At 59.6% G+C, this 26,853-nt stretch overlaps 32 non-coding genes across 32 annotated transcripts; all 32 read left to right on the forward strand.

Annotated features, from left to right (window-relative positions):
* Positions 1–510: 510 nt before the first annotated feature.
* Positions 511–674, forward strand: LOC138293041 (U1 spliceosomal RNA). Its single transcript, XR_011202884.1, has one exon. It is a non-coding gene; the product is annotated as a U1 spliceosomal RNA (small nuclear RNA).
* A 510-nt stretch (positions 675–1,184) lies between these two features.
* Positions 1,185–1,348, forward strand: LOC138293046 (U1 spliceosomal RNA). Its single transcript, XR_011202886.1, has one exon. It is a non-coding gene; the product is annotated as a U1 spliceosomal RNA (small nuclear RNA).
* Positions 1,349–1,858: 510 nt separating this feature from the next.
* LOC138293053 (U1 spliceosomal RNA) lies at positions 1,859–2,022 on the forward strand. The gene has a single exon (XR_011202887.1). It is a non-coding gene; the product is annotated as a U1 spliceosomal RNA (small nuclear RNA).
* Positions 2,023–2,532: 510 nt separating this feature from the next.
* LOC138293058 (U1 spliceosomal RNA) lies at positions 2,533–2,696 on the forward strand. Its single transcript, XR_011202889.1, has one exon. It is a non-coding gene; the product is annotated as a U1 spliceosomal RNA (small nuclear RNA).
* Positions 2,697–3,551: 855 nt separating this feature from the next.
* LOC138293062 (U1 spliceosomal RNA) lies at positions 3,552–3,715 on the forward strand. The gene has a single exon (XR_011202891.1). It is a non-coding gene; the product is annotated as a U1 spliceosomal RNA (small nuclear RNA).
* Positions 3,716–4,570: 855 nt separating this feature from the next.
* LOC138293068 (U1 spliceosomal RNA) lies at positions 4,571–4,734 on the forward strand. Its single transcript, XR_011202892.1, has one exon. It is a non-coding gene; the product is annotated as a U1 spliceosomal RNA (small nuclear RNA).
* A 510-nt stretch (positions 4,735–5,244) lies between these two features.
* Positions 5,245–5,408, forward strand: LOC138293074 (U1 spliceosomal RNA). Its single transcript, XR_011202893.1, has one exon. It is a non-coding gene; the product is annotated as a U1 spliceosomal RNA (small nuclear RNA).
* Positions 5,409–6,263: 855 nt separating this feature from the next.
* LOC138293079 (U1 spliceosomal RNA) lies at positions 6,264–6,427 on the forward strand. The gene has a single exon (XR_011202894.1). It is a non-coding gene; the product is annotated as a U1 spliceosomal RNA (small nuclear RNA).
* A 510-nt stretch (positions 6,428–6,937) lies between these two features.
* LOC138293085 (U1 spliceosomal RNA) lies at positions 6,938–7,101 on the forward strand. The gene has a single exon (XR_011202895.1). It is a non-coding gene; the product is annotated as a U1 spliceosomal RNA (small nuclear RNA).
* Positions 7,102–7,611: 510 nt separating this feature from the next.
* On the forward strand, positions 7,612–7,775 carry LOC138293089 (U1 spliceosomal RNA). Its single transcript, XR_011202896.1, has one exon. It is a non-coding gene; the product is annotated as a U1 spliceosomal RNA (small nuclear RNA).
* An 855-nt stretch (positions 7,776–8,630) lies between these two features.
* LOC138293094 (U1 spliceosomal RNA) lies at positions 8,631–8,794 on the forward strand. The gene has a single exon (XR_011202898.1). It is a non-coding gene; the product is annotated as a U1 spliceosomal RNA (small nuclear RNA).
* Positions 8,795–9,304: 510 nt separating this feature from the next.
* LOC138293100 (U1 spliceosomal RNA) lies at positions 9,305–9,468 on the forward strand. The gene has a single exon (XR_011202899.1). It is a non-coding gene; the product is annotated as a U1 spliceosomal RNA (small nuclear RNA).
* Positions 9,469–10,323: 855 nt separating this feature from the next.
* On the forward strand, positions 10,324–10,487 carry LOC138295191 (U1 spliceosomal RNA). The gene has a single exon (XR_011203530.1). It is a non-coding gene; the product is annotated as a U1 spliceosomal RNA (small nuclear RNA).
* An 855-nt stretch (positions 10,488–11,342) lies between these two features.
* On the forward strand, positions 11,343–11,506 carry LOC138293103 (U1 spliceosomal RNA). The gene has a single exon (XR_011202900.1). It is a non-coding gene; the product is annotated as a U1 spliceosomal RNA (small nuclear RNA).
* Positions 11,507–12,016: 510 nt separating this feature from the next.
* LOC138293109 (U1 spliceosomal RNA) lies at positions 12,017–12,180 on the forward strand. Its single transcript, XR_011202901.1, has one exon. It is a non-coding gene; the product is annotated as a U1 spliceosomal RNA (small nuclear RNA).
* A 510-nt stretch (positions 12,181–12,690) lies between these two features.
* LOC138293116 (U1 spliceosomal RNA) lies at positions 12,691–12,854 on the forward strand. Its single transcript, XR_011202902.1, has one exon. It is a non-coding gene; the product is annotated as a U1 spliceosomal RNA (small nuclear RNA).
* Positions 12,855–13,709: 855 nt separating this feature from the next.
* LOC138293122 (U1 spliceosomal RNA) lies at positions 13,710–13,873 on the forward strand. Its single transcript, XR_011202903.1, has one exon. It is a non-coding gene; the product is annotated as a U1 spliceosomal RNA (small nuclear RNA).
* A 510-nt stretch (positions 13,874–14,383) lies between these two features.
* Positions 14,384–14,547, forward strand: LOC138293126 (U1 spliceosomal RNA). Its single transcript, XR_011202904.1, has one exon. It is a non-coding gene; the product is annotated as a U1 spliceosomal RNA (small nuclear RNA).
* Positions 14,548–15,057: 510 nt separating this feature from the next.
* On the forward strand, positions 15,058–15,221 carry LOC138293129 (U1 spliceosomal RNA). The gene has a single exon (XR_011202905.1). It is a non-coding gene; the product is annotated as a U1 spliceosomal RNA (small nuclear RNA).
* Positions 15,222–15,731: 510 nt separating this feature from the next.
* LOC138293134 (U1 spliceosomal RNA) lies at positions 15,732–15,895 on the forward strand. The gene has a single exon (XR_011202906.1). It is a non-coding gene; the product is annotated as a U1 spliceosomal RNA (small nuclear RNA).
* Positions 15,896–16,750: 855 nt separating this feature from the next.
* LOC138293140 (U1 spliceosomal RNA) lies at positions 16,751–16,914 on the forward strand. The gene has a single exon (XR_011202907.1). It is a non-coding gene; the product is annotated as a U1 spliceosomal RNA (small nuclear RNA).
* Positions 16,915–17,424: 510 nt separating this feature from the next.
* Positions 17,425–17,588, forward strand: LOC138293145 (U1 spliceosomal RNA). Its single transcript, XR_011202908.1, has one exon. It is a non-coding gene; the product is annotated as a U1 spliceosomal RNA (small nuclear RNA).
* Positions 17,589–18,098: 510 nt separating this feature from the next.
* Positions 18,099–18,262, forward strand: LOC138293149 (U1 spliceosomal RNA). The gene has a single exon (XR_011202909.1). It is a non-coding gene; the product is annotated as a U1 spliceosomal RNA (small nuclear RNA).
* Positions 18,263–18,772: 510 nt separating this feature from the next.
* Positions 18,773–18,936, forward strand: LOC138293152 (U1 spliceosomal RNA). Its single transcript, XR_011202912.1, has one exon. It is a non-coding gene; the product is annotated as a U1 spliceosomal RNA (small nuclear RNA).
* Positions 18,937–19,791: 855 nt separating this feature from the next.
* On the forward strand, positions 19,792–19,955 carry LOC138293156 (U1 spliceosomal RNA). The gene has a single exon (XR_011202914.1). It is a non-coding gene; the product is annotated as a U1 spliceosomal RNA (small nuclear RNA).
* An 855-nt stretch (positions 19,956–20,810) lies between these two features.
* On the forward strand, positions 20,811–20,974 carry LOC138293161 (U1 spliceosomal RNA). Its single transcript, XR_011202916.1, has one exon. It is a non-coding gene; the product is annotated as a U1 spliceosomal RNA (small nuclear RNA).
* Positions 20,975–21,829: 855 nt separating this feature from the next.
* Positions 21,830–21,993, forward strand: LOC138293168 (U1 spliceosomal RNA). The gene has a single exon (XR_011202918.1). It is a non-coding gene; the product is annotated as a U1 spliceosomal RNA (small nuclear RNA).
* Positions 21,994–22,503: 510 nt separating this feature from the next.
* On the forward strand, positions 22,504–22,667 carry LOC138293171 (U1 spliceosomal RNA). The gene has a single exon (XR_011202920.1). It is a non-coding gene; the product is annotated as a U1 spliceosomal RNA (small nuclear RNA).
* A 510-nt stretch (positions 22,668–23,177) lies between these two features.
* On the forward strand, positions 23,178–23,341 carry LOC138293175 (U1 spliceosomal RNA). Its single transcript, XR_011202921.1, has one exon. It is a non-coding gene; the product is annotated as a U1 spliceosomal RNA (small nuclear RNA).
* A 510-nt stretch (positions 23,342–23,851) lies between these two features.
* LOC138293181 (U1 spliceosomal RNA) lies at positions 23,852–24,015 on the forward strand. The gene has a single exon (XR_011202922.1). It is a non-coding gene; the product is annotated as a U1 spliceosomal RNA (small nuclear RNA).
* Positions 24,016–24,870: 855 nt separating this feature from the next.
* On the forward strand, positions 24,871–25,034 carry LOC138295286 (U1 spliceosomal RNA). Its single transcript, XR_011203564.1, has one exon. It is a non-coding gene; the product is annotated as a U1 spliceosomal RNA (small nuclear RNA).
* An 855-nt stretch (positions 25,035–25,889) lies between these two features.
* LOC138293186 (U1 spliceosomal RNA) lies at positions 25,890–26,053 on the forward strand. The gene has a single exon (XR_011202924.1). It is a non-coding gene; the product is annotated as a U1 spliceosomal RNA (small nuclear RNA).
* Positions 26,054–26,853: the final 800 nt, after the last annotated feature.

Here is a 26,853-nt window from a genome sequence, read left to right on the forward strand (position 1 = left end):
ATCTCTGGTATCAAGAAAGGCAACAAGAAAAACCACTCTGGAGCACCCTTAGCTGTCTCTCCAGCTTCCTTCTGGGTGCTGCAGTAGGCTGGAAATGGGGCTGGGCAAGGGGAAGAGGCATGCAAATTCAGGAGCCTGGGGAATGCTGGGAAAGGGCCTCAAAAGCTGCTTCTGGGCCTTCGTTCCACCTGGCGAGCCCACCTGTCAGCATGCTGTACTCTACCCTTGCCCAAATTCTCAGCAATGGAGAGGATCCTGAAAGCAAGGCCCTGATTGGCTCTGCTGGATGGCGTGGTCATGTAAATTTCACTGGCCGGCCGGCCGAGGCTTCTGGGAAGCAGCTTTGGGTAGGCAACGGCTTTGCCCAAAGGGTCTGCGGGGCCTTGGCTGGTCACTTTGCGCCCCCACGCCCATGCTCTGCCCCGCCTCAGGCCTTGCCTCTGTGGATGCCACCCTCGCTCTGCAGGGAGATGCCAAGCGGGCCCCCCTTGCCCTGTCCCCTTCCAACTCATACTTACCTGGCAGGGGAGACACCATGATCACGAAGGTGGTTCTCCCAGGGTGAGGCTCATCCATTGCACTTCGGATGTGCTGACCCCTGCGATGTCCCCAAATGCGGGATACTCGACTGCATAATTTCTGGTAGTGGGGGACTGCGTTCGCGCTTTCCCCTGATCTCTGGTATCAAGAAAGGCAACAAGAAAAACCACTCTGGAGCACCCTTAGCTGTCTCTCCAGCTTCCTTCTGGGTGCTGCAGTAGGCTGGAAATGGGGCTGGGCAAGGGGAAGAGGCATGCAAATTCAGGAGCCTGGGGAATGCTGGGAAAGGGCCTCAAAAGCTGCTTCTGGGCCTTCGTTCCACCTGGCGAGCCCACCTGTCAGCATGCTGTACTCTACCCTTGCCCAAATTCTCAGCAATGGAGAGGATCCTGAAAGCAAGGCCCTGATTGGCTCTGCTGGATGGCGTGGTCATGTAAATTTCACTGGCCGGCCGGCCGAGGCTTCTGGGAAGCAGCTTTGGGTAGGCAACGGCTTTGCCCAAAGGGTCTGCGGGGCCTTGGCTGGTCACTTTGCGCCCCCACGCCCATGCTCTGCCCCGCCTCAGGCCTTGCCTCTGTGGATGCCACCCTCGCTCTGCAGGGAGATGCCAAGCGGGCCCCCCTTGCCCTGTCCCCTTCCAACTCATACTTACCTGGCAGGGGAGACACCATGATCACGAAGGTGGTTCTCCCAGGGTGAGGCTCATCCATTGCACTTCGGATGTGCTGACCCCTGCGATGTCCCCAAATGCGGGATACTCGACTGCATAATTTCTGGTAGTGGGGGACTGCGTTCGCGCTTTCCCCTGATCTCTGGTATCAAGAAAGGCAACAAGAAAAACCACTCTGGAGCACCCTTAGCTGTCTCTCCAGCTTCCTTCTGGGTGCTGCAGTAGGCTGGAAATGGGGCTGGGCAAGGGGAAGAGGCATGCAAATTCAGGAGCCTGGGGAATGCTGGGAAAGGGCCTCAAAAGCTGCTTCTGGGCCTTCGTTCCACCTGGCGAGCCCACCTGTCAGCATGCTGTACTCTACCCTTGCCCAAATTCTCAGCAATGGAGAGGATCCTGAAAGCAAGGCCCTGATTGGCTCTGCTGGATGGCGTGGTCATGTAAATTTCACTGGCCGGCCGGCCGAGGCTTCTGGGAAGCAGCTTTGGGTAGGCAACGGCTTTGCCCAAAGGGTCTGCGGGGCCTTGGCTGGTCACTTTGCGCCCCCACGCCCATGCTCTGCCCCGCCTCAGGCCTTGCCTCTGTGGATGCCACCCTCGCTCTGCAGGGAGATGCCAAGCGGGCCCCCCTTGCCCTGTCCCCTTCCAACTCATACTTACCTGGCAGGGGAGACACCATGATCACGAAGGTGGTTCTCCCAGGGTGAGGCTCATCCATTGCACTTCGGATGTGCTGACCCCTGCGATGTCCCCAAATGCGGGATACTCGACTGCATAATTTCTGGTAGTGGGGGACTGCGTTCGCGCTTTCCCCTGATCTCTGGTATCAAGAAAGGCAACAAGAAAAACCACTCTGGAGCACCCTTAGCTGTCTCTCCAGCTTCCTTCTGGGTGCTGCAGTAGGCTGGAAATGGGGCTGGGCAAGGGGAAGAGGCATGCAAATTCAGGAGCCTGGGGAATGCTGGGAAAGGGCCTCAAAAGCTGCTTCTGGGCCTTCGTTCCACCTGGCGAGCCCACCTGTCAGCATGCTGTACTCTACCCTTGCCCAAATTCTCAGCAATGGAGAGGATCCTGAAAGCAAGGCCCTGATTGGCTCTGCTGGATGGCGTGGTCATGTAAATTTCACTGGCCGGCCGGCCGAGGCTTCTGGGAAGCAGCTTTGGGTAGGCAACGGCTTTGCCCAAAGGGTCTGCGGGGCCTTGGCTGGTCACTTTGCGCCCCCACGCCCATGCTCTGCCCCGCCTCAGGCCTTGCCTCTGTGGATGCCACCCTCGCTCTGCAGGGAGATGCCAAGCGGGCCCCCCTTGCCCTGTCCCCTTCCAACTCATACTTACCTGGCAGGGGAGACACCATGATCACGAAGGTGGTTCTCCCAGGGTGAGGCTCATCCATTGCACTTCGGATGTGCTGACCCCTGCGATGTCCCCAAATGCGGGATACTCGACTGCATAATTTCTGGTAGTGGGGGACTGCGTTCGCGCTTTCCCCTGATCTCTGGTATCAAGAAAGGCAACAAGAAAAACCACTCTGGAGCACCCTTAGCTGTCTCTCCAGCTTCCTTCTGGGTGCTGCAGCAGGCTGGAAATGGGGCTGGGCAAGGGGAAGAGGCATGCAAATTCAGGAGCCTGGGGAGTGCTGGGATAGCTGCCGCCTCCCACTCAGGGGACCTATCCAGAGAGAGGAAAGTAGGCCCTGGCTAGGTGACAGGTCTGTCCCTCTCAGCTAAGCCCCTGGGCTTGTGGACCGGCTGTCAGCCTGTAGTCCTCACCCTTGCCTTCTGGGGCCAAGACTATGGCTGAGGCCACCAGGCCTGGGCCCGGCGAGGGCTCTGCCCGGCGAGGGTTCTGCCGCGTTTGGGAGCGTTCGGGAAGGCGTGAGGGGCTCAGGGCGCGAAACACTGCTCCCCGGCAGGCCTTTTCCCTGGCTTTGGCCAACAAAAGCACTGCCTAGCCCTAGAGTAGGGCTTAGTGGCAGTTCTGTAGGCTCAGAAGCCTCCAACTCTGCTTCTGGGCCTTCTTTCCACCTGGCGAGCCCACCTGTCAGCATGCTGTACTCTACCCTTGCCCAAATTCTCAGCAATGGAGAGGATCCTGAAAGCAAGGCCCTGATTGGCTCTGCTGGATGGCGTGGTCATGTAAATTTCACTGGCCGGCCGGCCGAGGCTTCTGGGAAGCAGCTTTGGGTAGGCAACGGCTTTGCCCAAAGGGTCTGCGGGGCCTTGGCTGGTCACTTTGCGCCCCCACGCCCATGCTCTGCCCCGCCTCAGGCCTTGCCTCTGTGGATGCCACCCTCGCTCTGCAGGGAGATGCCAAGCGGGCCCCCCTTGCCCTGTCCCCTTCCAACTCATACTTACCTGGCAGGGGAGACACCATGATCACGAAGGTGGTTCTCCCAGGGTGAGGCTCATCCATTGCACTTCGGATGTGCTGACCCCTGCGATGTCCCCAAATGCGGGATACTCGACTGCATAATTTCTGGTAGTGGGGGACTGCGTTCGCGCTTTCCCCTGATCTCTGGTATCAAGAAAGGCAACAAGAAAAACCACTCTGGAGCACCCTTAGCTGTCTCTCCAGCTTCCTTCTGGGTGCTGCAGCAGGCTGGAAATGGGGCTGGGCAAGGGGAAGAGGCATGCAAATTCAGGAGCCTGGGGAGTGCTGGGATAGCTGCCGCCTCCCACTCAGGGGACCTATCCAGAGAGAGGAAAGTAGGCCCTGGCTAGGTGACAGGTCTGTCCCTCTCAGCTAAGCCCCTGGGCTTGTGGACCGGCTGTCAGCCTGTAGTCCTCACCCTTGCCTTCTGGGGCCAAGACTATGGCTGAGGCCACCAGGCCTGGGCCCGGCGAGGGCTCTGCCCGGCGAGGGTTCTGCCGCGTTTGGGAGCGTTCGGGAAGGCGTGAGGGGCTCAGGGCGCGAAACACTGCTCCCCGGCAGGCCTTTTCCCTGGCTTTGGCCAACAAAAGCACTGCCTAGCCCTAGAGTAGGGCTTAGTGGCAGTTCTGTAGGCTCAGAAGCCTCCAACTCTGCTTCTGGGCCTTCTTTCCACCTGGCGAGCCCACCTGTCAGCATGCTGTACTCTACCCTTGCCCAAATTCTCAGCAATGGAGAGGATCCTGAAAGCAAGGCCCTGATTGGCTCTGCTGGATGGCGTGGTCATGTAAATTTCACTGGCCGGCCGGCCGAGGCTTCTGGGAAGCAGCTTTGGGTAGGCAACGGCTTTGCCCAAAGGGTCTGCGGGGCCTTGGCTGGTCACTTTGCGCCCCCACGCCCATGCTCTGCCCCGCCTCAGGCCTTGCCTCTGTGGATGCCACCCTCGCTCTGCAGGGAGATGCCAAGCGGGCCCCCCTTGCCCTGTCCCCTTCCAACTCATACTTACCTGGCAGGGGAGACACCATGATCACGAAGGTGGTTCTCCCAGGGTGAGGCTCATCCATTGCACTTCGGATGTGCTGACCCCTGCGATGTCCCCAAATGCGGGATACTCGACTGCATAATTTCTGGTAGTGGGGGACTGCGTTCGCGCTTTCCCCTGATCTCTGGTATCAAGAAAGGCAACAAGAAAAACCACTCTGGAGCACCCTTAGCTGTCTCTCCAGCTTCCTTCTGGGTGCTGCAGTAGGCTGGAAATGGGGCTGGGCAAGGGGAAGAGGCATGCAAATTCAGGAGCCTGGGGAATGCTGGGAAAGGGCCTCAAAAGCTGCTTCTGGGCCTTCGTTCCACCTGGCGAGCCCACCTGTCAGCATGCTGTACTCTACCCTTGCCCAAATTCTCAGCAATGGAGAGGATCCTGAAAGCAAGGCCCTGATTGGCTCTGCTGGATGGCGTGGTCATGTAAATTTCACTGGCCGGCCGGCCGAGGCTTCTGGGAAGCAGCTTTGGGTAGGCAACGGCTTTGCCCAAAGGGTCTGCGGGGCCTTGGCTGGTCACTTTGCGCCCCCACGCCCATGCTCTGCCCCGCCTCAGGCCTTGCCTCTGTGGATGCCACCCTCGCTCTGCAGGGAGATGCCAAGCGGGCCCCCCTTGCCCTGTCCCCTTCCAACTCATACTTACCTGGCAGGGGAGACACCATGATCACGAAGGTGGTTCTCCCAGGGTGAGGCTCATCCATTGCACTTCGGATGTGCTGACCCCTGCGATGTCCCCAAATGCGGGATACTCGACTGCATAATTTCTGGTAGTGGGGGACTGCGTTCGCGCTTTCCCCTGATCTCTGGTATCAAGAAAGGCAACAAGAAAAACCACTCTGGAGCACCCTTAGCTGTCTCTCCAGCTTCCTTCTGGGTGCTGCAGCAGGCTGGAAATGGGGCTGGGCAAGGGGAAGAGGCATGCAAATTCAGGAGCCTGGGGAGTGCTGGGATAGCTGCCGCCTCCCACTCAGGGGACCTATCCAGAGAGAGGAAAGTAGGCCCTGGCTAGGTGACAGGTCTGTCCCTCTCAGCTAAGCCCCTGGGCTTGTGGACCGGCTGTCAGCCTGTAGTCCTCACCCTTGCCTTCTGGGGCCAAGACTATGGCTGAGGCCACCAGGCCTGGGCCCGGCGAGGGCTCTGCCCGGCGAGGGTTCTGCCGCGTTTGGGAGCGTTCGGGAAGGCGTGAGGGGCTCAGGGCGCGAAACACTGCTCCCCGGCAGGCCTTTTCCCTGGCTTTGGCCAACAAAAGCACTGCCTAGCCCTAGAGTAGGGCTTAGTGGCAGTTCTGTAGGCTCAGAAGCCTCCAACTCTGCTTCTGGGCCTTCTTTCCACCTGGCGAGCCCACCTGTCAGCATGCTGTACTCTACCCTTGCCCAAATTCTCAGCAATGGAGAGGATCCTGAAAGCAAGGCCCTGATTGGCTCTGCTGGATGGCGTGGTCATGTAAATTTCACTGGCCGGCCGGCCGAGGCTTCTGGGAAGCAGCTTTGGGTAGGCAACGGCTTTGCCCAAAGGGTCTGCGGGGCCTTGGCTGGTCACTTTGCGCCCCCACGCCCATGCTCTGCCCCGCCTCAGGCCTTGCCTCTGTGGATGCCACCCTCGCTCTGCAGGGAGATGCCAAGCGGGCCCCCCTTGCCCTGTCCCCTTCCAACTCATACTTACCTGGCAGGGGAGACACCATGATCACGAAGGTGGTTCTCCCAGGGTGAGGCTCATCCATTGCACTTCGGATGTGCTGACCCCTGCGATGTCCCCAAATGCGGGATACTCGACTGCATAATTTCTGGTAGTGGGGGACTGCGTTCGCGCTTTCCCCTGATCTCTGGTATCAAGAAAGGCAACAAGAAAAACCACTCTGGAGCACCCTTAGCTGTCTCTCCAGCTTCCTTCTGGGTGCTGCAGTAGGCTGGAAATGGGGCTGGGCAAGGGGAAGAGGCATGCAAATTCAGGAGCCTGGGGAATGCTGGGAAAGGGCCTCAAAAGCTGCTTCTGGGCCTTCGTTCCACCTGGCGAGCCCACCTGTCAGCATGCTGTACTCTACCCTTGCCCAAATTCTCAGCAATGGAGAGGATCCTGAAAGCAAGGCCCTGATTGGCTCTGCTGGATGGCGTGGTCATGTAAATTTCACTGGCCGGCCGGCCGAGGCTTCTGGGAAGCAGCTTTGGGTAGGCAACGGCTTTGCCCAAAGGGTCTGCGGGGCCTTGGCTGGTCACTTTGCGCCCCCACGCCCATGCTCTGCCCCGCCTCAGGCCTTGCCTCTGTGGATGCCACCCTCGCTCTGCAGGGAGATGCCAAGCGGGCCCCCCTTGCCCTGTCCCCTTCCAACTCATACTTACCTGGCAGGGGAGACACCATGATCACGAAGGTGGTTCTCCCAGGGTGAGGCTCATCCATTGCACTTCGGATGTGCTGACCCCTGCGATGTCCCCAAATGCGGGATACTCGACTGCATAATTTCTGGTAGTGGGGGACTGCGTTCGCGCTTTCCCCTGATCTCTGGTATCAAGAAAGGCAACAAGAAAAACCACTCTGGAGCACCCTTAGCTGTCTCTCCAGCTTCCTTCTGGGTGCTGCAGTAGGCTGGAAATGGGGCTGGGCAAGGGGAAGAGGCATGCAAATTCAGGAGCCTGGGGAATGCTGGGAAAGGGCCTCAAAAGCTGCTTCTGGGCCTTCGTTCCACCTGGCGAGCCCACCTGTCAGCATGCTGTACTCTACCCTTGCCCAAATTCTCAGCAATGGAGAGGATCCTGAAAGCAAGGCCCTGATTGGCTCTGCTGGATGGCGTGGTCATGTAAATTTCACTGGCCGGCCGGCCGAGGCTTCTGGGAAGCAGCTTTGGGTAGGCAACGGCTTTGCCCAAAGGGTCTGCGGGGCCTTGGCTGGTCACTTTGCGCCCCCACGCCCATGCTCTGCCCCGCCTCAGGCCTTGCCTCTGTGGATGCCACCCTCGCTCTGCAGGGAGATGCCAAGCGGGCCCCCCTTGCCCTGTCCCCTTCCAACTCATACTTACCTGGCAGGGGAGACACCATGATCACGAAGGTGGTTCTCCCAGGGTGAGGCTCATCCATTGCACTTCGGATGTGCTGACCCCTGCGATGTCCCCAAATGCGGGATACTCGACTGCATAATTTCTGGTAGTGGGGGACTGCGTTCGCGCTTTCCCCTGATCTCTGGTATCAAGAAAGGCAACAAGAAAAACCACTCTGGAGCACCCTTAGCTGTCTCTCCAGCTTCCTTCTGGGTGCTGCAGCAGGCTGGAAATGGGGCTGGGCAAGGGGAAGAGGCATGCAAATTCAGGAGCCTGGGGAGTGCTGGGATAGCTGCCGCCTCCCACTCAGGGGACCTATCCAGAGAGAGGAAAGTAGGCCCTGGCTAGGTGACAGGTCTGTCCCTCTCAGCTAAGCCCCTGGGCTTGTGGACCGGCTGTCAGCCTGTAGTCCTCACCCTTGCCTTCTGGGGCCAAGACTTTGGCTGAGGCCACCAGGCCTGGGCCCGGCGAGGGCTCTGCCCGGCGAGGGTTCTGCCGCGTTTGGGAGCGTTCGGGAAGGCGTGAGGGGCTCAGGGCGCGAAACACTGCTCCCCGGCAGGCCTTTTCCCTGGCTTTGGCCAACAAAAGCACTGCCTAGCCCTAGAGTAGGGCTTAGTGGCAGTTCTGTAGGCTCAGAAGCCTCCAACTCTGCTTCTGGGCCTTCTTTCCACCTGGCGAGCCCACCTGTCAGCATGCTGTACTCTACCCTTGCCCAAATTCTCAGCAATGGAGAGGATCCTGAAAGCAAGGCCCTGATTGGCTCTGCTGGATGGCGTGGTCATGTAAATTTCACTGGCCGGCCGGCCGAGGCTTCTGGGAAGCAGCTTTGGGTAGGCAACGGCTTTGCCCAAAGGGTCTGCGGGGCCTTGGCTGGTCACTTTGCGCCCCCACGCCCATGCTCTGCCCCGCCTCAGGCCTTGCCTCTGTGGATGCCACCCTCGCTCTGCAGGGAGATGCCAAGCGGGCCCCCCTTGCCCTGTCCCCTTCCAACTCATACTTACCTGGCAGGGGAGACACCATGATCACGAAGGTGGTTCTCCCAGGGTGAGGCTCATCCATTGCACTTCGGATGTGCTGACCCCTGCGATGTCCCCAAATGCGGGATACTCGACTGCATAATTTCTGGTAGTGGGGGACTGCGTTCGCGCTTTCCCCTGATCTCTGGTATCAAGAAAGGCAACAAGAAAAACCACTCTGGAGCACCCTTAGCTGTCTCTCCAGCTTCCTTCTGGGTGCTGCAGTAGGCTGGAAATGGGGCTGGGCAAGGGGAAGAGGCATGCAAATTCAGGAGCCTGGGGAATGCTGGGAAAGGGCCTCAAAAGCTGCTTCTGGGCCTTCGTTCCACCTGGCGAGCCCACCTGTCAGCATGCTGTACTCTACCCTTGCCCAAATTCTCAGCAATGGAGAGGATCCTGAAAGCAAGGCCCTGATTGGCTCTGCTGGATGGCGTGGTCATGTAAATTTCACTGGCCGGCCGGCCGAGGCTTCTGGGAAGCAGCTTTGGGTAGGCAACGGCTTTGCCCAAAGGGTCTGCGGGGCCTTGGCTGGTCACTTTGCGCCCCCACGCCCATGCTCTGCCCCGCCTCAGGCCTTGCCTCTGTGGATGCCACCCTCGCTCTGCAGGGAGATGCCAAGCGGGCCCCCCTTGCCCTGTCCCCTTCCAACTCATACTTACCTGGCAGGGGAGACACCATGATCACGAAGGTGGTTCTCCCAGGGTGAGGCTCATCCATTGCACTTCGGATGTGCTGACCCCTGCGATGTCCCCAAATGCGGGATACTCGACTGCATAATTTCTGGTAGTGGGGGACTGCGTTCGCGCTTTCCCCTGATCTCTGGTATCAAGAAAGGCAACAAGAAAAACCACTCTGGAGCACCCTTAGCTGTCTCTCCAGCTTCCTTCTGGGTGCTGCAGCAGGCTGGAAATGGGGCTGGGCAAGGGGAAGAGGCATGCAAATTCAGGAGCCTGGGGAGTGCTGGGATAGCTGCCGCCTCCCACTCAGGGGACCTATCCAGAGAGAGGAAAGTAGGCCCTGGCTAGGTGACAGGTCTGTCCCTCTCAGCTAAGCCCCTGGGCTTGTGGACCGGCTGTCAGCCTGTAGTCCTCACCCTTGCCTTCTGGGGCCAAGACTATGGCTGAGGCCACCAGGCCTGGGCCCGGCGAGGGCTCTGCCCGGCGAGGGTTCTGCCGCGTTTGGGAGCGTTCGGGAAGGCGTGAGGGGCTCAGGGCGCGAAACACTGCTCCCCGGCAGGCCTTTTCCCTGGCTTTGGCCAACAAAAGCACTGCCTAGCCCTAGAGTAGGGCTTAGTGGCAGTTCTGTAGGCTCAGAAGCCTCCAACTCTGCTTCTGGGCCTTCTTTCCACCTGGCGAGCCCACCTGTCAGCATGCTGTACTCTACCCTTGCCCAAATTCTCAGCAATGGAGAGGATCCTGAAAGCAAGGCCCTGATTGGCTCTGCTGGATGGCGTGGTCATGTAAATTTCACTGGCCGGCCGGCCGAGGCTTCTGGGAAGCAGCTTTGGGTAGGCAACGGCTTTGCCCAAAGGGTCTGCGGGGCCTTGGCTGGTCACTTTGCGCCCCCACGCCCATGCTCTGCCCCGCCTCAGGCCTTGCCTCTGTGGATGCCACCCTCGCTCTGCAGGGAGATGCCAAGCGGGCCCCCCTTGCCCTGTCCCCTTCCAACTCATACTTACCTGGCAGGGGAGACACCATGATCACGAAGGTGGTTCTCCCAGGGTGAGGCTCATCCATTGCACTTCGGATGTGCTGACCCCTGCGATGTCCCCAAATGCGGGATACTCGACTGCATAATTTCTGGTAGTGGGGGACTGCGTTTGCGCTTTCCCCTGATCTCTGGTATCAAGAAAGGCAACAAGAAAAACCACTCTGGAGCACCCTTAGCTGTCTCTCCAGCTTCCTTCTGGGTGCTGCAGCAGGCTGGAAATGGGGCTGGGCAAGGGGAAGAGGCATGCAAATTCAGGAGCCTGGGGAGTGCTGGGATAGCTGCCGCCTCCCACTCAGGGGACCTATCCAGAGAGAGGAAAGTAGGCCCTGGCTAGGTGACAGGTCTGTCCCTCTCAGCTAAGCCCCTGGGCTTGTGGACCGGCTGTCAGCCTGTAGTCCTCACCCTTGCCTTCTGGGGCCAAGACTATGGCTGAGGCCACCAGGCCTGGGCCCGGCGAGGGCTCTGCCCGGCGAGGGTTCTGCCGCGTTTGGGAGCGTTCGGGAAGGCGTGAGGGGCTCAGGGCGCGAAACACTGCTCCCCGGCAGGCCTTTTCCCTGGCTTTGGCCAACAAAAGCACTGCCTAGCCCTAGAGTAGGGCTTAGTGGCAGTTCTGTAGGCTCAGAAGCCTCCAACTCTGCTTCTGGGCCTTCTTTCCACCTGGCGAGCCCACCTGTCAGCATGCTGTACTCTACCCTTGCCCAAATTCTCAGCAATGGAGAGGATCCTGAAAGCAAGGCCCTGATTGGCTCTGCTGGATGGCGTGGTCATGTAAATTTCACTGGCCGGCCGGCCGAGGCTTCTGGGAAGCAGCTTTGGGTAGGCAACGGCTTTGCCCAAAGGGTCTGCGGGGCCTTGGCTGGTCACTTTGCGCCCCCACGCCCATGCTCTGCCCCGCCTCAGGCCTTGCCTCTGTGGATGCCACCCTCGCTCTGCAGGGAGATGCCAAGCGGGCCCCCCTTGCCCTGTCCCCTTCCAACTCATACTTACCTGGCAGGGGAGACACCATGATCACGAAGGTGGTTCTCCCAGGGTGAGGCTCATCCATTGCACTTCGGATGTGCTGACCCCTGCGATGTCCCCAAATGCGGGATACTCGACTGCATAATTTCTGGTAGTGGGGGACTGCGTTCGCGCTTTCCCCTGATCTCTGGTATCAAGAAAGGCAACAAGAAAAACCACTCTGGAGCACCCTTAGCTGTCTCTCCAGCTTCCTTCTGGGTGCTGCAGTAGGCTGGAAATGGGGCTGGGCAAGGGGAAGAGGCATGCAAATTCAGGAGCCTGGGGAATGCTGGGAAAGGGCCTCAAAAGCTGCTTCTGGGCCTTCGTTCCACCTGGCGAGCCCACCTGTCAGCATGCTGTACTCTACCCTTGCCCAAATTCTCAGCAATGGAGAGGATCCTGAAAGCAAGGCCCTGATTGGCTCTGCTGGATGGCGTGGTCATGTAAATTTCACTGGCCGGCCGGCCGAGGCTTCTGGGAAGCAGCTTTGGGTAGGCAACGGCTTTGCCCAAAGGGTCTGCGGGGCCTTGGCTGGTCACTTTGCGCCCCCACGCCCATGCTCTGCCCCGCCTCAGGCCTTGCCTCTGTGGATGCCACCCTCGCTCTGCAGGGAGATGCCAAGCGGGCCCCCCTTGCCCTGTCCCCTTCCAACTCATACTTACCTGGCAGGGGAGACACCATGATCACGAAGGTGGTTCTCCCAGGGTGAGGCTCATCCATTGCACTTCGGATGTGCTGACCCCTGCGATGTCCCCAAATGCGGGATACTCGACTGCATAATTTCTGGTAGTGGGGGACTGCGTTCGCGCTTTCCCCTGATCTCTGGTATCAAGAAAGGCAACAAGAAAAACCACTCTGGAGCACCCTTAGCTGTCTCTCCAGCTTCCTTCTGGGTGCTGCAGTAGGCTGGAAATGGGGCTGGGCAAGGGGAAGAGGCATGCAAATTCAGGAGCCTGGGGAATGCTGGGAAAGGGCCTCAAAAGCTGCTTCTGGGCCTTCGTTCCACCTGGCGAGCCCACCTGTCAGCATGCTGTACTCTACCCTTGCCCAAATTCTCAGCAATGGAGAGGATCCTGAAAGCAAGGCCCTGATTGGCTCTGCTGGATGGCGTGGTCATGTAAATTTCACTGGCCGGCCGGCCGAGGCTTCTGGGAAGCAGCTTTGGGTAGGCAACGGCTTTGCCCAAAGGGTCTGCGGGGCCTTGGCTGGTCACTTTGCGCCCCCACGCCCATGCTCTGCCCCGCCTCAGGCCTTGCCTCTGTGGATGCCACCCTCGCTCTGCAGGGAGATGCCAAGCGGGCCCCCCTTGCCCTGTCCCCTTCCAACTCATACTTACCTGGCAGGGGAGACACCATGATCACGAAGGTGGTTCTCCCAGGGTGAGGCTCATCCATTGCACTTCGGATGTGCTGACCCCTGCGATGTCCCCAAATGCGGGATACTCGACTGCATAATTTCTGGTAGTGGGGGACTGCGTTCGCGCTTTCCCCTGATCTCTGGTATCAAGAAAGGCAACAAGAAAAACCACTCTGGAGCACCCTTAGCTGTCTCTCCAGCTTCCTTCTGGGTGCTGCAGCAGGCTGGAAATGGGGCTGGGCAAGGGGAAGAGGCATGCAAATTCAGGAGCCTGGGGAGTGCTGGGATAGCTGCCGCCTCCCACTCAGGGGACCTATCCAGAGAGAGGAAAGTAGGCCCTGGCTAGGTGACAGGTCTGTCCCTCTCAGCTAAGCCCCTGGGCTTGTGGACCGGCTGTCAGCCTGTAGTCCTCACCCTTGCCTTCTGGGGCCAAGACTATGGCTGAGGCCACCAGGCCTGGGCCCGGCGAGGGCTCTGCCCGGCGAGGGTTCTGCCGCGTTTGGGAGCGTTCGGGAAGGCGTGAGGGGCTCAGGGCGCGAAACACTGCTCCCCGGCAGGCCTTTTCCCTGGCTTTGGCCAACAAAAGCACTGCCTAGCCCTAGAGTAGGGCTTAGTGGCAGTTCTGTAGGCTCAGAAGCCTCCAACTCTGCTTCTGGGCCTTCTTTCCACCTGGCGAGCCCACCTGTCAGCATGCTGTACTCTACCCTTGCCCAAATTCTCAGCAATGGAGAGGATCCTGAAAGCAAGGCCCTGATTGGCTCTGCTGGATGGCGTGGTCATGTAAATTTCACTGGCCGGCCGGCCGAGGCTTCTGGGAAGCAGCTTTGGGTAGGCAACGGCTTTGCCCAAAGGGTCTGCGGGGCCTTGGCTGGTCACTTTGCGCCCCCACGCCCATGCTCTGCCCCGCCTCAGGCCTTGCCTCTGTGGATGCCACCCTCGCTCTGCAGGGAGATGCCAAGCGGGCCCCCCTTGCCCTGTCCCCTTCCAACTCATACTTACCTGGCAGGGGAGACACCATGATCACGAAGGTGGTTCTCCCAGGGTGAGGCTCATCCATTGCACTTCGGATGTGCTGACCCCTGCGATGTCCCCAAATGCGGGATACTCGACTGCATAATTTCTGGTAGTGGGGGACTGCGTTCGCGCTTTCCCCTGATCTCTGGTATCAAGAAAGGCAACAAGAAAAACCACTCTGGAGCACCCTTAGCTGTCTCTCCAGCTTCCTTCTGGGTGCTGCAGTAGGCTGGAAATGGGGCTGGGCAAGGGGAAGAGGCATGCAAATTCAGGAGCCTGGGGAATGCTGGGAAAGGGCCTCAAAAGCTGCTTCTGGGCCTTCGTTCCACCTGGCGAGCCCACCTGTCAGCATGCTGTACTCTACCCTTGCCCAAATTCTCAGCAATGGAGAGGATCCTGAAAGCAAGGCCCTGATTGGCTCTGCTGGATGGCGTGGTCATGTAAATTTCACTGGCCGGCCGGCCGAGGCTTCTGGGAAGCAGCTTTGGGTAGGCAACGGCTTTGCCCAAAGGGTCTGCGGGGCCTTGGCTGGTCACTTTGCGCCCCCACGCCCATGCTCTGCCCCGCCTCAGGCCTTGCCTCTGTGGATGCCACCCTCGCTCTGCAGGGAGATGCCAAGCGGGCCCCCCTTGCCCTGTCCCCTTCCAACTCATACTTACCTGGCAGGGGAGACACCATGATCACGAAGGTGGTTCTCCCAGGGTGAGGCTCATCCATTGCACTTCGGATGTGCTGACCCCTGCGATGTCCCCAAATGCGGGATACTCGACTGCATAATTTCTGGTAGTGGGGGACTGCGTTCGCGCTTTCCCCTGATCTCTGGTATCAAGAAAGGCAACAAGAAAAACCACTCTGGAGCACCCTTAGCTGTCTCTCCAGCTTCCTTCTGGGTGCTGCAGTAGGCTGGAAATGGGGCTGGGCAAGGGGAAGAGGCATGCAAATTCAGGAGCCTGGGGAATGCTGGGAAAGGGCCTCAAAAGCTGCTTCTGGGCCTTCGTTCCACCTGGCGAGCCCACCTGTCAGCATGCTGTACTCTACCCTTGCCCAAATTCTCAGCAATGGAGAGGATCCTGAAAGCAAGGCCCTGATTGGCTCTGCTGGATGGCGTGGTCATGTAAATTTCACTGGCCGGCCGGCCGAGGCTTCTGGGAAGCAGCTTTGGGTAGGCAACGGCTTTGCCCAAAGGGTCTGCGGGGCCTTGGCTGGTCACTTTGCGCCCCCACGCCCATGCTCTGCCCCGCCTCAGGCCTTGCCTCTGTGGATGCCACCCTCGCTCTGCAGGGAGATGCCAAGCGGGCCCCCCTTGCCCTGTCCCCTTCCAACTCATACTTACCTGGCAGGGGAGACACCATGATCACGAAGGTGGTTCTCCCAGGGTGAGGCTCATCCATTGCACTTCGGATGTGCTGACCCCTGCGATGTCCCCAAATGCGGGATACTCGACTGCATAATTTCTGGTAGTGGGGGACTGCGTTCGCGCTTTCCCCTGATCTCTGGTATCAAGAAAGGCAACAAGAAAAACCACTCTGGAGCACCCTTAGCTGTCTCTCCAGCTTCCTTCTGGGTGCTGCAGTAGGCTGGAAATGGGGCTGGGCAAGGGGAAGAGGCATGCAAATTCAGGAGCCTGGGGAATGCTGGGAAAGGGCCTCAAAAGCTGCTTCTGGGCCTTCGTTCCACCTGGCGAGCCCACCTGTCAGCATGCTGTACTCTACCCTTGCCCAAATTCTCAGCAATGGAGAGGATCCTGAAAGCAAGGCCCTGATTGGCTCTGCTGGATGGCGTGGTCATGTAAATTTCACTGGCCGGCCGGCCGAGGCTTCTGGGAAGCAGCTTTGGGTAGGCAACGGCTTTGCCCAAAGGGTCTGCGGGGCCTTGGCTGGTCACTTTGCGCCCCCACGCCCATGCTCTGCCCCGCCTCAGGCCTTGCCTCTGTGGATGCCACCCTCGCTCTGCAGGGAGATGCCAAGCGGGCCCCCCTTGCCCTGTCCCCTTCCAACTCATACTTACCTGGCAGGGGAGACACCATGATCACGAAGGTGGTTCTCCCAGGGTGAGGCTCATCCATTGCACTTCGGATGTGCTGACCCCTGCGATGTCCCCAAATGCGGGATACTCGACTGCATAATTTCTGGTAGTGGGGGACTGCGTTCGCGCTTTCCCCTGATCTCTGGTATCAAGAAAGGCAACAAGAAAAACCACTCTGGAGCACCCTTAGCTGTCTCTCCAGCTTCCTTCTGGGTGCTGCAGCAGGCTGGAAATGGGGCTGGGCAAGGGGAAGAGGCATGCAAATTCAGGAGCCTGGGGAGTGCTGGGATAGCTGCCGCCTCCCACTCAGGGGACCTATCCAGAGAGAGGAAAGTAGGCCCTGGCTAGGTGACAGGTCTGTCCCTCTCAGCTAAGCCCCTGGGCTTGTGGACCGGCTGTCAGCCTGTAGTCCTCACCCTTGCCTTCTGGGGCCAAGACTATGGCTGAGGCCACCAGGCCTGGGCCCGGCGAGGGCTCTGCCCGGCGAGGGTTCTGCCGCGTTTGGGAGCGTTCGGGAAGGCGTGAGGGGCTCAGGGCGCGAAACACTGCTCCCCGGCAGGCCTTTTCCCTGGCTTTGGCCAACAAAAGCACTGCCTAGCCCTAGAGTAGGGCTTAGTGGCAGTTCTGTAGGCTCAGAAGCCTCCAACTCTGCTTCTGGGCCTTCTTTCCACCTGGCGAGCCCACCTGTCAGCATGCTGTACTCTACCCTTGCCCAAATTCTCAGCAATGGAGAGGATCCTGAAAGCAAGGCCCTGATTGGCTCTGCTGGATGGCGTGGTCATGTAAATTTCACTGGCCGGCCGGCCGAGGCTTCTGGGAAGCAGCTTTGGGTAGGCAACGGCTTTGCCCAAAGGGTCTGCGGGGCCTTGGCTGGTCACTTTGCGCCCCCACGCCCATGCTCTGCCCCGCCTCAGGCCTTGCCTCTGTGGATGCCACCCTCGCTCTGCAGGGAGATGCCAAGCGGGCCCCCCTTGCCCTGTCCCCTTCCAACTCATACTTACCTGGCAGGGGAGACACCATGATCACGAAGGTGGTTCTCCCAGGGTGAGGCTCATCCATTGCACTTCGGATGTGCTGACCCCTGCGATGTCCCCAAATGCGGGATACTCGACTGCATAATTTCTGGTAGTGGGGGACTGCGTTCGCGCTTTCCCCTGATCTCTGGTATCAAGAAAGGCAACAAGAAAAACCACTCTGGAGCACCCTTAGCTGTCTCTCCAGCTTCCTTCTGGGTGCTGCAGTAGGCTGGAAATGGGGCTGGGCAAGGGGAAGAGGCATGCAAATTCAGGAGCCTGGGGAATGCTGGGAAAGGGCCTCAAAAGCTGCTTCTGGGCCTTCGTTCCACCTGGCGAGCCCACCTGTCAGCATGCTGTACTCTACCCTTGCCCAAATTCTCAGCAATGGAGAGGATCCTGAAAGCAAGGCCCTGATTGGCTCTGCTGGATGGCGTGGTCATGTAAATTTCACTGGCCGGCCGGCCGAGGCTTCTGGGAAGCAGCTTTGGGTAGGCAACGGCTTTGCCCAAAGGGTCTGCGGGGCCTTGGCTGGTCACTTTGCGCCCCCACGCCCATGCTCTGCCCCGCCTCAGGCCTTGCCTCTGTGGATGCCACCCTCGCTCTGCAGGGAGATGCCAAGCGGGCCCCCCTTGCCCTGTCCCCTTCCAACTCATACTTACCTGGCAGGGGAGACACCATGATCACGAAGGTGGTTCTCCCAGGGTGAGGCTCATCCATTGCACTTCGGATGTGCTGACCCCTGCGATGTCCCCAAATGCGGGATACTCGACTGCATAATTTCTGGTAGTGGGGGACTGCGTTCGCGCTTTCCCCTGATCTCTGGTATCAAGAAAGGCAACAAGAAAAACCACTCTGGAGCACCCTTAGCTGTCTCTCCAGCTTCCTTCTGGGTGCTGCAGTAGGCTGGAAATGGGGCTGGGCAAGGGGAAGAGGCATGCAAATTCAGGAGCCTGGGGAATGCTGGGAAAGGGCCTCAAAAGCTGCTTCTGGGCCTTCGTTCCACCTGGCGAGCCCACCTGTCAGCATGCTGTACTCTACCCTTGCCCAAATTCTCAGCAATGGAGAGGATCCTGAAAGCAAGGCCCTGATTGGCTCTGCTGGATGGCGTGGTCATGTAAATTTCACTGGCCGGCCGGCCGAGGCTTCTGGGAAGCAGCTTTGGGTAGGCAACGGCTTTGCCCAAAGGGTCTGCGGGGCCTTGGCTGGTCACTTTGCGCCCCCACGCCCATGCTCTGCCCCGCCTCAGGCCTTGCCTCTGTGGATGCCACCCTCGCTCTGCAGGGAGATGCCAAGCGGGCCCCCCTTGCCCTGTCCCCTTCCAACTCATACTTACCTGGCAGGGGAGACACCATGATCACGAAGGTGGTTCTCCCAGGGTGAGGCTCATCCATTGCACTTCGGATGTGCTGACCCCTGCGATGTCCCCAAATGCGGGATACTCGACTGCATAATTTCTGGTAGTGGGGGACTGCGTTCGCGCTTTCCCCTGATCTCTGGTATCAAGAAAGGCAACAAGAAAAACCACTCTGGAGCACCCTTAGCTGTCTCTCCAGCTTCCTTCTGGGTGCTGCAGTAGGCTGGAAATGGGGCTGGGCAAGGGGAAGAGGCATGCAAATTCAGGAGCCTGGGGAATGCTGGGAAAGGGCCTCAAAAGCTGCTTCTGGGCCTTCGTTCCACCTGGCGAGCCCACCTGTCAGCATGCTGTACTCTACCCTTGCCCAAATTCTCAGCAATGGAGAGGATCCTGAAAGCAAGGCCCTGATTGGCTCTGCTGGATGGCGTGGTCATGTAAATTTCACTGGCCGGCCGGCCGAGGCTTCTGGGAAGCAGCTTTGGGTAGGCAACGGCTTTGCCCAAAGGGTCTGCGGGGCCTTGGCTGGTCACTTTGCGCCCCCACGCCCATGCTCTGCCCCGCCTCAGGCCTTGCCTCTGTGGATGCCACCCTCGCTCTGCAGGGAGATGCCAAGCGGGCCCCCCTTGCCCTGTCCCCTTCCAACTCATACTTACCTGGCAGGGGAGACACCATGATCACGAAGGTGGTTCTCCCAGGGTGAGGCTCATCCATTGCACTTCGGATGTGCTGACCCCTGCGATGTCCCCAAATGCGGGATACTCGACTGCATAATTTCTGGTAGTGGGGGACTGCGTTCGCGCTTTCCCCTGATCTCTGGTATCAAGAAAGGCAACAAGAAAAACCACTCTGGAGCACCCTTAGCTGTCTCTCCAGCTTCCTTCTGGGTGCTGCAGCAGGCTGGAAATGGGGCTGGGCAAGGGGAAGAGGCATGCAAATTCAGGAGCCTGGGGAGTGCTGGGATAGCTGCCGCCTCCCACTCAGGGGACCTATCCAGAGAGAGGAAAGTAGGCCCTGGCTAGGTGACAGGTCTGTCCCTCTCAGCTAAGCCCCTGGGCTTGTGGACCGGCTGTCAGCCTGTAGTCCTCACCCTTGCCTTCTGGGGCCAAGACTATGGCTGAGGCCACCAGGCCTGGGCCCGGCGAGGGCTCTGCCCGGCGAGGGTTCTGCCGCGTTTGGGAGCGTTCGGGAAGGCGTGAGGGGCTCAGGGCGCGAAACACTGCTCCCCGGCAGGCCTTTTCCCTGGCTTTGGCCAACAAAAGCACTGCCTAGCCCTAGAGTAGGGCTTAGTGGCAGTTCTGTAGGCTCAGAAGCCTCCAACTCTGCTTCTGGGCCTTCTTTCCACCTGGCGAGCCCACCTGTCAGCATGCTGTACTCTACCCTTGCCCAAATTCTCAGCAATGGAGAGGATCCTGAAAGCAAGGCCCTGATTGGCTCTGCTGGATGGCGTGGTCATGTAAATTTCACTGGCCGGCCGGCCGAGGCTTCTGGGAAGCAGCTTTGGGTAGGCAACGGCTTTGCCCAAAGGGTCTGCGGGGCCTTGGCTGGTCACTTTGCGCCCCCACGCCCATGCTCTGCCCCGCCTCAGGCCTTGCCTCTGTGGATGCCACCCTCGCTCTGCAGGGAGATGCCAAGCGGGCCCCCCTTGCCCTGTCCCCTTCCAACTCATACTTACCTGGCAGGGGAGACACCATGATCACGAAGGTGGTTCTCCCAGGGTGAGGCTCATCCATTGCACTTCGGATGTGCTGACCCCTGCGATGTCCCCAAATGCGGGATACTCGACTGCATAATTTCTGGTAGTGGGGGACTGCGTTCGCGCTTTCCCCTGATCTCTGGTATCAAGAAAGGCAACAAGAAAAACCACTCTGGAGCACCCTTAGCTGTCTCTCCAGCTTCCTTCTGGGTGCTGCAGCAGGCTGGAAATGGGGCTGGGCAAGGGGAAGAGGCATGCAAATTCAGGAGCCTGGGGAGTGCTGGGATAGCTGCCGCCTCCCACTCAGGGGACCTATCCAGAGAGAGGAAAGTAGGCCCTGGCTAGGTGACAGGTCTGTCCCTCTCAGCTAAGCCCCTGGGCTTGTGGACCGGCTGTCAGCCTGTAGTCCTCACCCTTGCCTTCTGGGGCCAAGACTATGGCTGAGGCCACCAGGCCTGGGCCCGGCGAGGGCTCTGCCCGGCGAGGGTTCTGCCGCGTTTGGGAGCGTTCGGGAAGGCGTGAGGGGCTCAGGGCGCGAAACACTGCTCCCCGGCAGGCCTTTTCCCTGGCTTTGGCCAACAAAAGCACTGCCTAGCCCTAGAGTAGGGCTTAGTGGCAGTTCTGTAGGCTCAGAAGCCTCCAACTCTGCTTCTGGGCCTTCTTTCCACCTGGCGAGCCCACCTGTCAGCATGCTGTACTCTACCCTTGCCCAAATTCTCAGCAATGGAGAGGATCCTGAAAGCAAGGCCCTGATTGGCTCTGCTGGATGGCGTGGTCATGTAAATTTCACTGGCCGGCCGGCCGAGGCTTCTGGGAAGCAGCTTTGGGTAGGCAACGGCTTTGCCCAAAGGGTCTGCGGGGCCTTGGCTGGTCACTTTGCGCCCCCACGCCCATGCTCTGCCCCGCCTCAGGCCTTGCCTCTGTGGATGCCACCCTCGCTCTGCAGGGAGATGCCAAGCGGGCCCCCCTTGCCCTGTCCCCTTCCAACTCATACTTACCTGGCAGGGGAGACACCATGATCACGAAGGTGGTTCTCCCAGGGTGAGGCTCATCCATTGCACTTCGGATGTGCTGACCCCTGCGATGTCCCCAAATGCGGGATACTCGACTGCATAATTTCTGGTAGTGGGGGACTGCGTTCGCGCTTTCCCCTGATCTCTGGTATCAAGAAAGGCAACAAGAAAAACCACTCTGGAGCACCCTTAGCTGTCTCTCCAGCTTCCTTCTGGGTGCTGCAGCAGGCTGGAAATGGGGCTGGGCAAGGGGAAGAGGCATGCAAATTCAGGAGCCTGGGGAGTGCTGGGATAGCTGCCGCCTCCCACTCAGGGGACCTATCCAGAGAGAGGAAAGTAGGCCCTGGCTAGGTGACAGGTCTGTCCCTCTCAGCTAAGCCCCTGGGCTTGTGGACCGGCTGTCAGCCTGTAGTCCTCACCCTTGCCTTCTGGGGCCAAGACTATGGCTGAGGCCACCAGGCCTGGGCCCGGCGAGGGCTCTGCCCGGCGAGGGTTCTGCCGCGTTTGGGAGCGTTCGGGAAGGCGTGAGGGGCTCAGGGCGCGAAACACTGCTCCCCGGCAGGCCTTTTCCCTGGCTTTGGCCAACAAAAGCACTGCCTAGCCCTAGAGTAGGGCTTAGTGGCAGTTCTGTAGGCTCAGAAGCCTCCAACTCTGCTTCTGGGCCTTCTTTCCACCTGGCGAGCCCACCTGTCAGCATGCTGTACTCTACCCTTGCCCAAATTCTCAGCAATGGAGAGGATCCTGAAAGCAAGGCCCTGATTGGCTCTGCTGGATGGCGTGGTCATGTAAATTTCACTGGCCGGCCGGCCGAGGCTTCTGGGAAGCAGCTTTGGGTAGGCAACGGCTTTGCCCAAAGGGTCTGCGGGGCCTTGGCTGGTCACTTTGCGCCCCCACGCCCATGCTCTGCCCCGCCTCAGGCCTTGCCTCTGTGGATGCCACCCTCGCTCTGCAGGGAGATGCCAAGCGGGCCCCCCTTGCCCTGTCCCCTTCCAACTCATACTTACCTGGCAGGGGAGACACCATGATCACGAAGGTGGTTCTCCCAGGGTGAGGCTCATCCATTGCACTTCGGATGTGCTGACCCCTGCGATGTCCCCAAATGCGGGATACTCGACTGCATAATTTCTGGTAGTGGGGGACTGCGTTCGCGCTTTCCCCTGATCTCTGGTATCAAGAAAGGCAACAAGAAAAACCACTCTGGAGCACCCTTAGCTGTCTCTCCAGCTTCCTTCTGGGTGCTGCAGTAGGCTGGAAATGGGGCTGGGCAAGGGGAAGAGGCATGCAAATTCAGGAGCCTGGGGAATGCTGGGAAAGGGCCTCAAAAGCTGCTTCTGGGCCTTCGTTCCACCTGGCGAGCCCACCTGTCAGCATGCTGTACTCTACCCTTGCCCAAATTCTCAGCAATGGAGAGGATCCTGAAAGCAAGGCCCTGATTGGCTCTGCTGGATGGCGTGGTCATGTAAATTTCACTGGCCGGCCGGCCGAGGCTTCTGGGAAGCAGCTTTGGGTAGGCAACGGCTTTGCCCAAAGGGTCTGCGGGGCCTTGGCTGGTCACTTTGCGCCCCCACGCCCATGCTCTGCCCCGCCTCAGGCCTTGCCTCTGTGGATGCCACCCTCGCTCTGCAGGGAGATGCCAAGCGGGCCCCCCTTGCCCTGTCCCCTTCCAACTCATACTTACCTGGCAGGGGAGACACCATGATCACGAAGGTGGTTCTCCCAGGGTGAGGCTCATCCATTGCACTTCGGATGTGCTGACCCCTGCGATGTCCCCAAATGCGGGATACTCGACTGCATAATTTCTGGTAGTGGGGGACTGCGTTCGCGCTTTCCCCTGATCTCTGGTATCAAGAAAGGCAACAAGAAAAACCACTCTGGAGCACCCTTAGCTGTCTCTCCAGCTTCCTTCTGGGTGCTGCAGTAGGCTGGAAATGGGGCTGGGCAAGGGGAAGAGGCATGCAAATTCAGGAGCCTGGGGAATGCTGGGAAAGGGCCTCAAAAGCTGCTTCTGGGCCTTCGTTCCACCTGGCGAGCCCACCTGTCAGCATGCTGTACTCTACCCTTGCCCAAATTCTCAGCAATGGAGAGGATCCTGAAAGCAAGGCCCTGATTGGCTCTGCTGGATGGCGTGGTCATGTAAATTTCACTGGCCGGCCGGCCGAGGCTTCTGGGAAGCAGCTTTGGGTAGGCAACGGCTTTGCCCAAAGGGTCTGCGGGGCCTTGGCTGGTCACTTTGCGCCCCCACGCCCATGCTCTGCCCCGCCTCAGGCCTTGCCTCTGTGGATGCCACCCTCGCTCTGCAGGGAGATGCCAAGCGGGCCCCCCTTGCCCTGTCCCCTTCCAACTCATACTTACCTGGCAGGGGAGACACCATGATCACGAAGGTGGTTCTCCCAGGGTGAGGCTCATCCATTGCACTTCGGATGTGCTGACCCCTGCGATGTCCCCAAATGCGGGATACTCGACTGCATAATTTCTGGTAGTGGGGGACTGCGTTCGCGCTTTCCCCTGATCTCTGGTATCAAGAAAGGCAACAAGAAAAACCACTCTGGAGCACCCTTAGCTGTCTCTCCAGCTTCCTTCTGGGTGCTGCAGTAGGCTGGAAATGGGGCTGGGCAAGGGGAAGAGGCATGCAAATTCAGGAGCCTGGGGAATGCTGGGAAAGGGCCTCAAAAGCTGCTTCTGGGCCTTCGTTCCACCTGGCGAGCCCACCTGTCAGCATGCTGTACTCTACCCTTGCCCAAATTCTCAGCAATGGAGAGGATCCTGAAAGCAAGGCCCTGATTGGCTCTGCTGGATGGCGTGGTCATGTAAATTTCACTGGCCGGCCGGCCGAGGCTTCTGGGAAGCAGCTTTGGGTAGGCAACGGCTTTGCCCAAAGGGTCTGCGGGGCCTTGGCTGGTCACTTTGCGCCCCCACGCCCATGCTCTGCCCCGCCTCAGGCCTTGCCTCTGTGGATGCCACCCTCGCTCTGCAGGGAGATGCCAAGCGGGCCCCCCTTGCCCTGTCCCCTTCCAACTCATACTTACCTGGCAGGGGAGACACCATGATCACGAAGGTGGTTCTCCCAGGGTGAGGCTCATCCATTGCACTTCGGATGTGCTGACCCCTGCGATGTCCCCAAATGCGGGATACTCGACTGCATAATTTCTGGTAGTGGGGGACTGCGTTCGCGCTTTCCCCTGATCTCTGGTATCAAGAAAGGCAACAAGAAAAACCACTCTGGAGCACCCTTAGCTGTCTCTCCAGCTTCCTTCTGGGTGCTGCAGCAGGCTGGAAATGGGGCTGGGCAAGGGGAAGAGGCATGCAAATTCAGGAGCCTGGGGAGTGCTGGGATAGCTGCCGCCTCCCACTCAGGGGACCTATCCAGAGAGAGGAAAGTAGGCCCTGGCTAGGTGACAGGTCTGTCCCTCTCAGCTAAGCCCCTGGGCTTGTGGACCGGCTGTCAGCCTGTAGTCCTCACCCTTGCCTTCTGGGGCCAAGACTATGGCTGAGGCCACCAGGCCTGGGCCCGGCGAGGGCTCTGCCCGGCGAGGGTTCTGCCGCGTTTGGGAGCGTTCGGGAAGGCGTGAGGGGCTCAGGGCGCGAAACACTGCTCCCCGGCAGGCCTTTTCCCTGGCTTTGGCCAACAAAAGCACTGCCTAGCCCTAGAGTAGGGCTTAGTGGCAGTTCTGTAGGCTCAGAAGCCTCCAACTCTGCTTCTGGGCCTTCTTTCCACCTGGCGAGCCCACCTGTCAGCATGCTGTACTCTACCCTTGCCCAAATTCTCAGCAATGGAGAGGATCCTGAAAGCAAGGCCCTGATTGGCTCTGCTGGATGGCGTGGTCATGTAAATTTCACTGGCCGGCCGGCCGAGGCTTCTGGGAAGCAGCTTTGGGTAGGCAACGGCTTTGCCCAAAGGGTCTGCGGGGCCTTGGCTGGTCACTTTGCGCCCCCACGCCCATGCTCTGCCCCGCCTCAGGCCTTGCCTCTGTGGATGCCACCCTCGCTCTGCAGGGAGATGCCAAGCGGGCCCCCCTTGCCCTGTCCCCTTCCAACTCATACTTACCTGGCAGGGAAGACACCATGATCACGAAGGTGGTTCTCCCAGGGTGAGGCTCATCCATTGCACTTCGGATGTGCTGACCCCTGCGATGTCCCCAAATGCGGGATACTCGACTGCATAATTTCTGGTAGTGGGGGACTGCGTTCGCGCTTTCCCCTGATCTCTGGTATCAAGAAAGGCAACAAGAAAAACCACTCTGGAGCACCCTTAGCTGTCTCTCCAGCTTCCTTCTGGGTGCTGCAGCAGGCTGGAAATGGGGCTGGGCAAGGGGAAGAGGCATGCAAATTCAGGAGCCTGGGGAGTGCTGGGATAGCTGCCGCCTCCCACTCAGGGGACCTATCCAGAGAGAGGAAAGTAGGCCCTGGCTAGGTGACAGGTCTGTCCCTCTCAGCTAAGCCCCTGGGCTTGTGGACCGGCTGTCAGCCTGTAGTCCTCACCCTTGCCTTCTGGGGCCAAGACTATGGCTGAGGCCACCAGGCCTGGGCCCGGCGAGGGCTCTGCCCGGCGAGGGTTCTGCCGCGTTTGGGAGCGTTCGGGAAGGCGTGAGGGGCTCAGGGCGCGAAACACTGCTCCCCGGCAGGCCTTTTCCCTGGCTTTGGCCAACAAAAGCACTGCCTAGCCCTAGAGTAGGGCTTAGTGGCAGTTCTGTAGGCTCAGAAGCCTCCAACTCTGCTTCTGGGCCTTCTTTCCACCTGGCGAGCCCACCTGTCAGCATGCTGTACTCTACCCTTGCCCAAATTCTCAGCAATGGAGAGGATCCTGAAAGCAAGGCCCTGATTGGCTCTGCTGGATGGCGTGGTCATGTAAATTTCACTGGCCGGCCGGCCGAGGCTTCTGGGAAGCAGCTTTGGGTAGGCAACGGCTTTGCCCAAAGGGTCTGCGGGGCCTTGGCTGGTCACTTTGCGCCCCCACGCCCATGCTCTGCCCCGCCTCAGGCCTTGCCTCTGTGGATGCCACCCTCGCTCTGCAGGGAGATGCCAAGCGGGCCCCCCTTGCCCTGTCCCCTTCCAACTCATACTTACCTGGCAGGGGAGACACCATGATCACGAAGGTGGTTCTCCCAGGGTGAGGCTCATCCATTGCACTTCGGATGTGCTGACCCCTGCGATGTCCCCAAATGCGGGATACTCGACTGCATAATTTCTGGTAGTGGGGGACTGCGTTCGCGCTTTCCCCTGATCTCTGGTATCAAGAAAGGCAACAAGAAAAACCACTCTGGAGCACCCTTAGCTGTCTCTCCAGCTTCCTTCTGGGTGCTGCAGCAGGCTGGAAATGGGGCTGGGCAAGGGGAAGAGGCATGCAAATTCAGGAGCCTGGGGAGTGCTGGGATAGCTGCCGCCTCCCACTCAGGGGACCTATCCAGAGAGAGGAAAGTAGGCCCTGGCTAGGTGACAGGTCTGTCCCTCTCAGCTAAGCCCCTGGGCTTGTGGACCGGCTGTCAGCCTGTAGTCCTCACCCTTGCCTTCTGGGGCCAAGACTATGGCTGAGGCCACCAGGCCTGGGCCCGGCGAGGGCTCTGCCCGGCGAGGGTTCTGCCGCGTTTGGGAGCGTTCGGGAAGGCGTGAGGGGCTCAGGGCGCGAAACACTGCTCCCCGGCAGGCCTTTTCCCTGGCTTTGGCCAACAAAAGCACTGCCTAGCCCTAGAGTAGGGCTTAGTGGCAGTTCTGTAGGCTCAGAAGCCTCCAACTCTGCTTCTGGGCCTTCTTTCCACCTGGCGAGCCCACCTGTCAGCATGCTGTACTCTACCCTTGCCCAAATTCTCAGCAATGGAGAGGATCCTGAAAGCAAGGCCCTGATTGGCTCTGCTGGATGGCGTGGTCATGTAAATTTCACTGGCCGGCCGGCCGAGGCTTCTGGGAAGCAGCTTTGGGTAGGCAACGGCTTTGCCCAAAGGGTCTGCGGGGCCTTGGCTGGTCACTTTGCGCCCCCACGCCCATGCTCTGCCCCGCCTCAGGCCTTGCCTCTGTGGATGCCACCC

This window comes from Pleurodeles waltl, chromosome 1_1 (genome assembly GCF_031143425.1).
Source record: "Pleurodeles waltl isolate 20211129_DDA chromosome 1_1, aPleWal1.hap1.20221129, whole genome shotgun sequence".
In the NCBI taxonomy this organism is placed as follows: Eukaryota; Metazoa; Chordata; class Amphibia; order Caudata; family Salamandridae; genus Pleurodeles; species Pleurodeles waltl.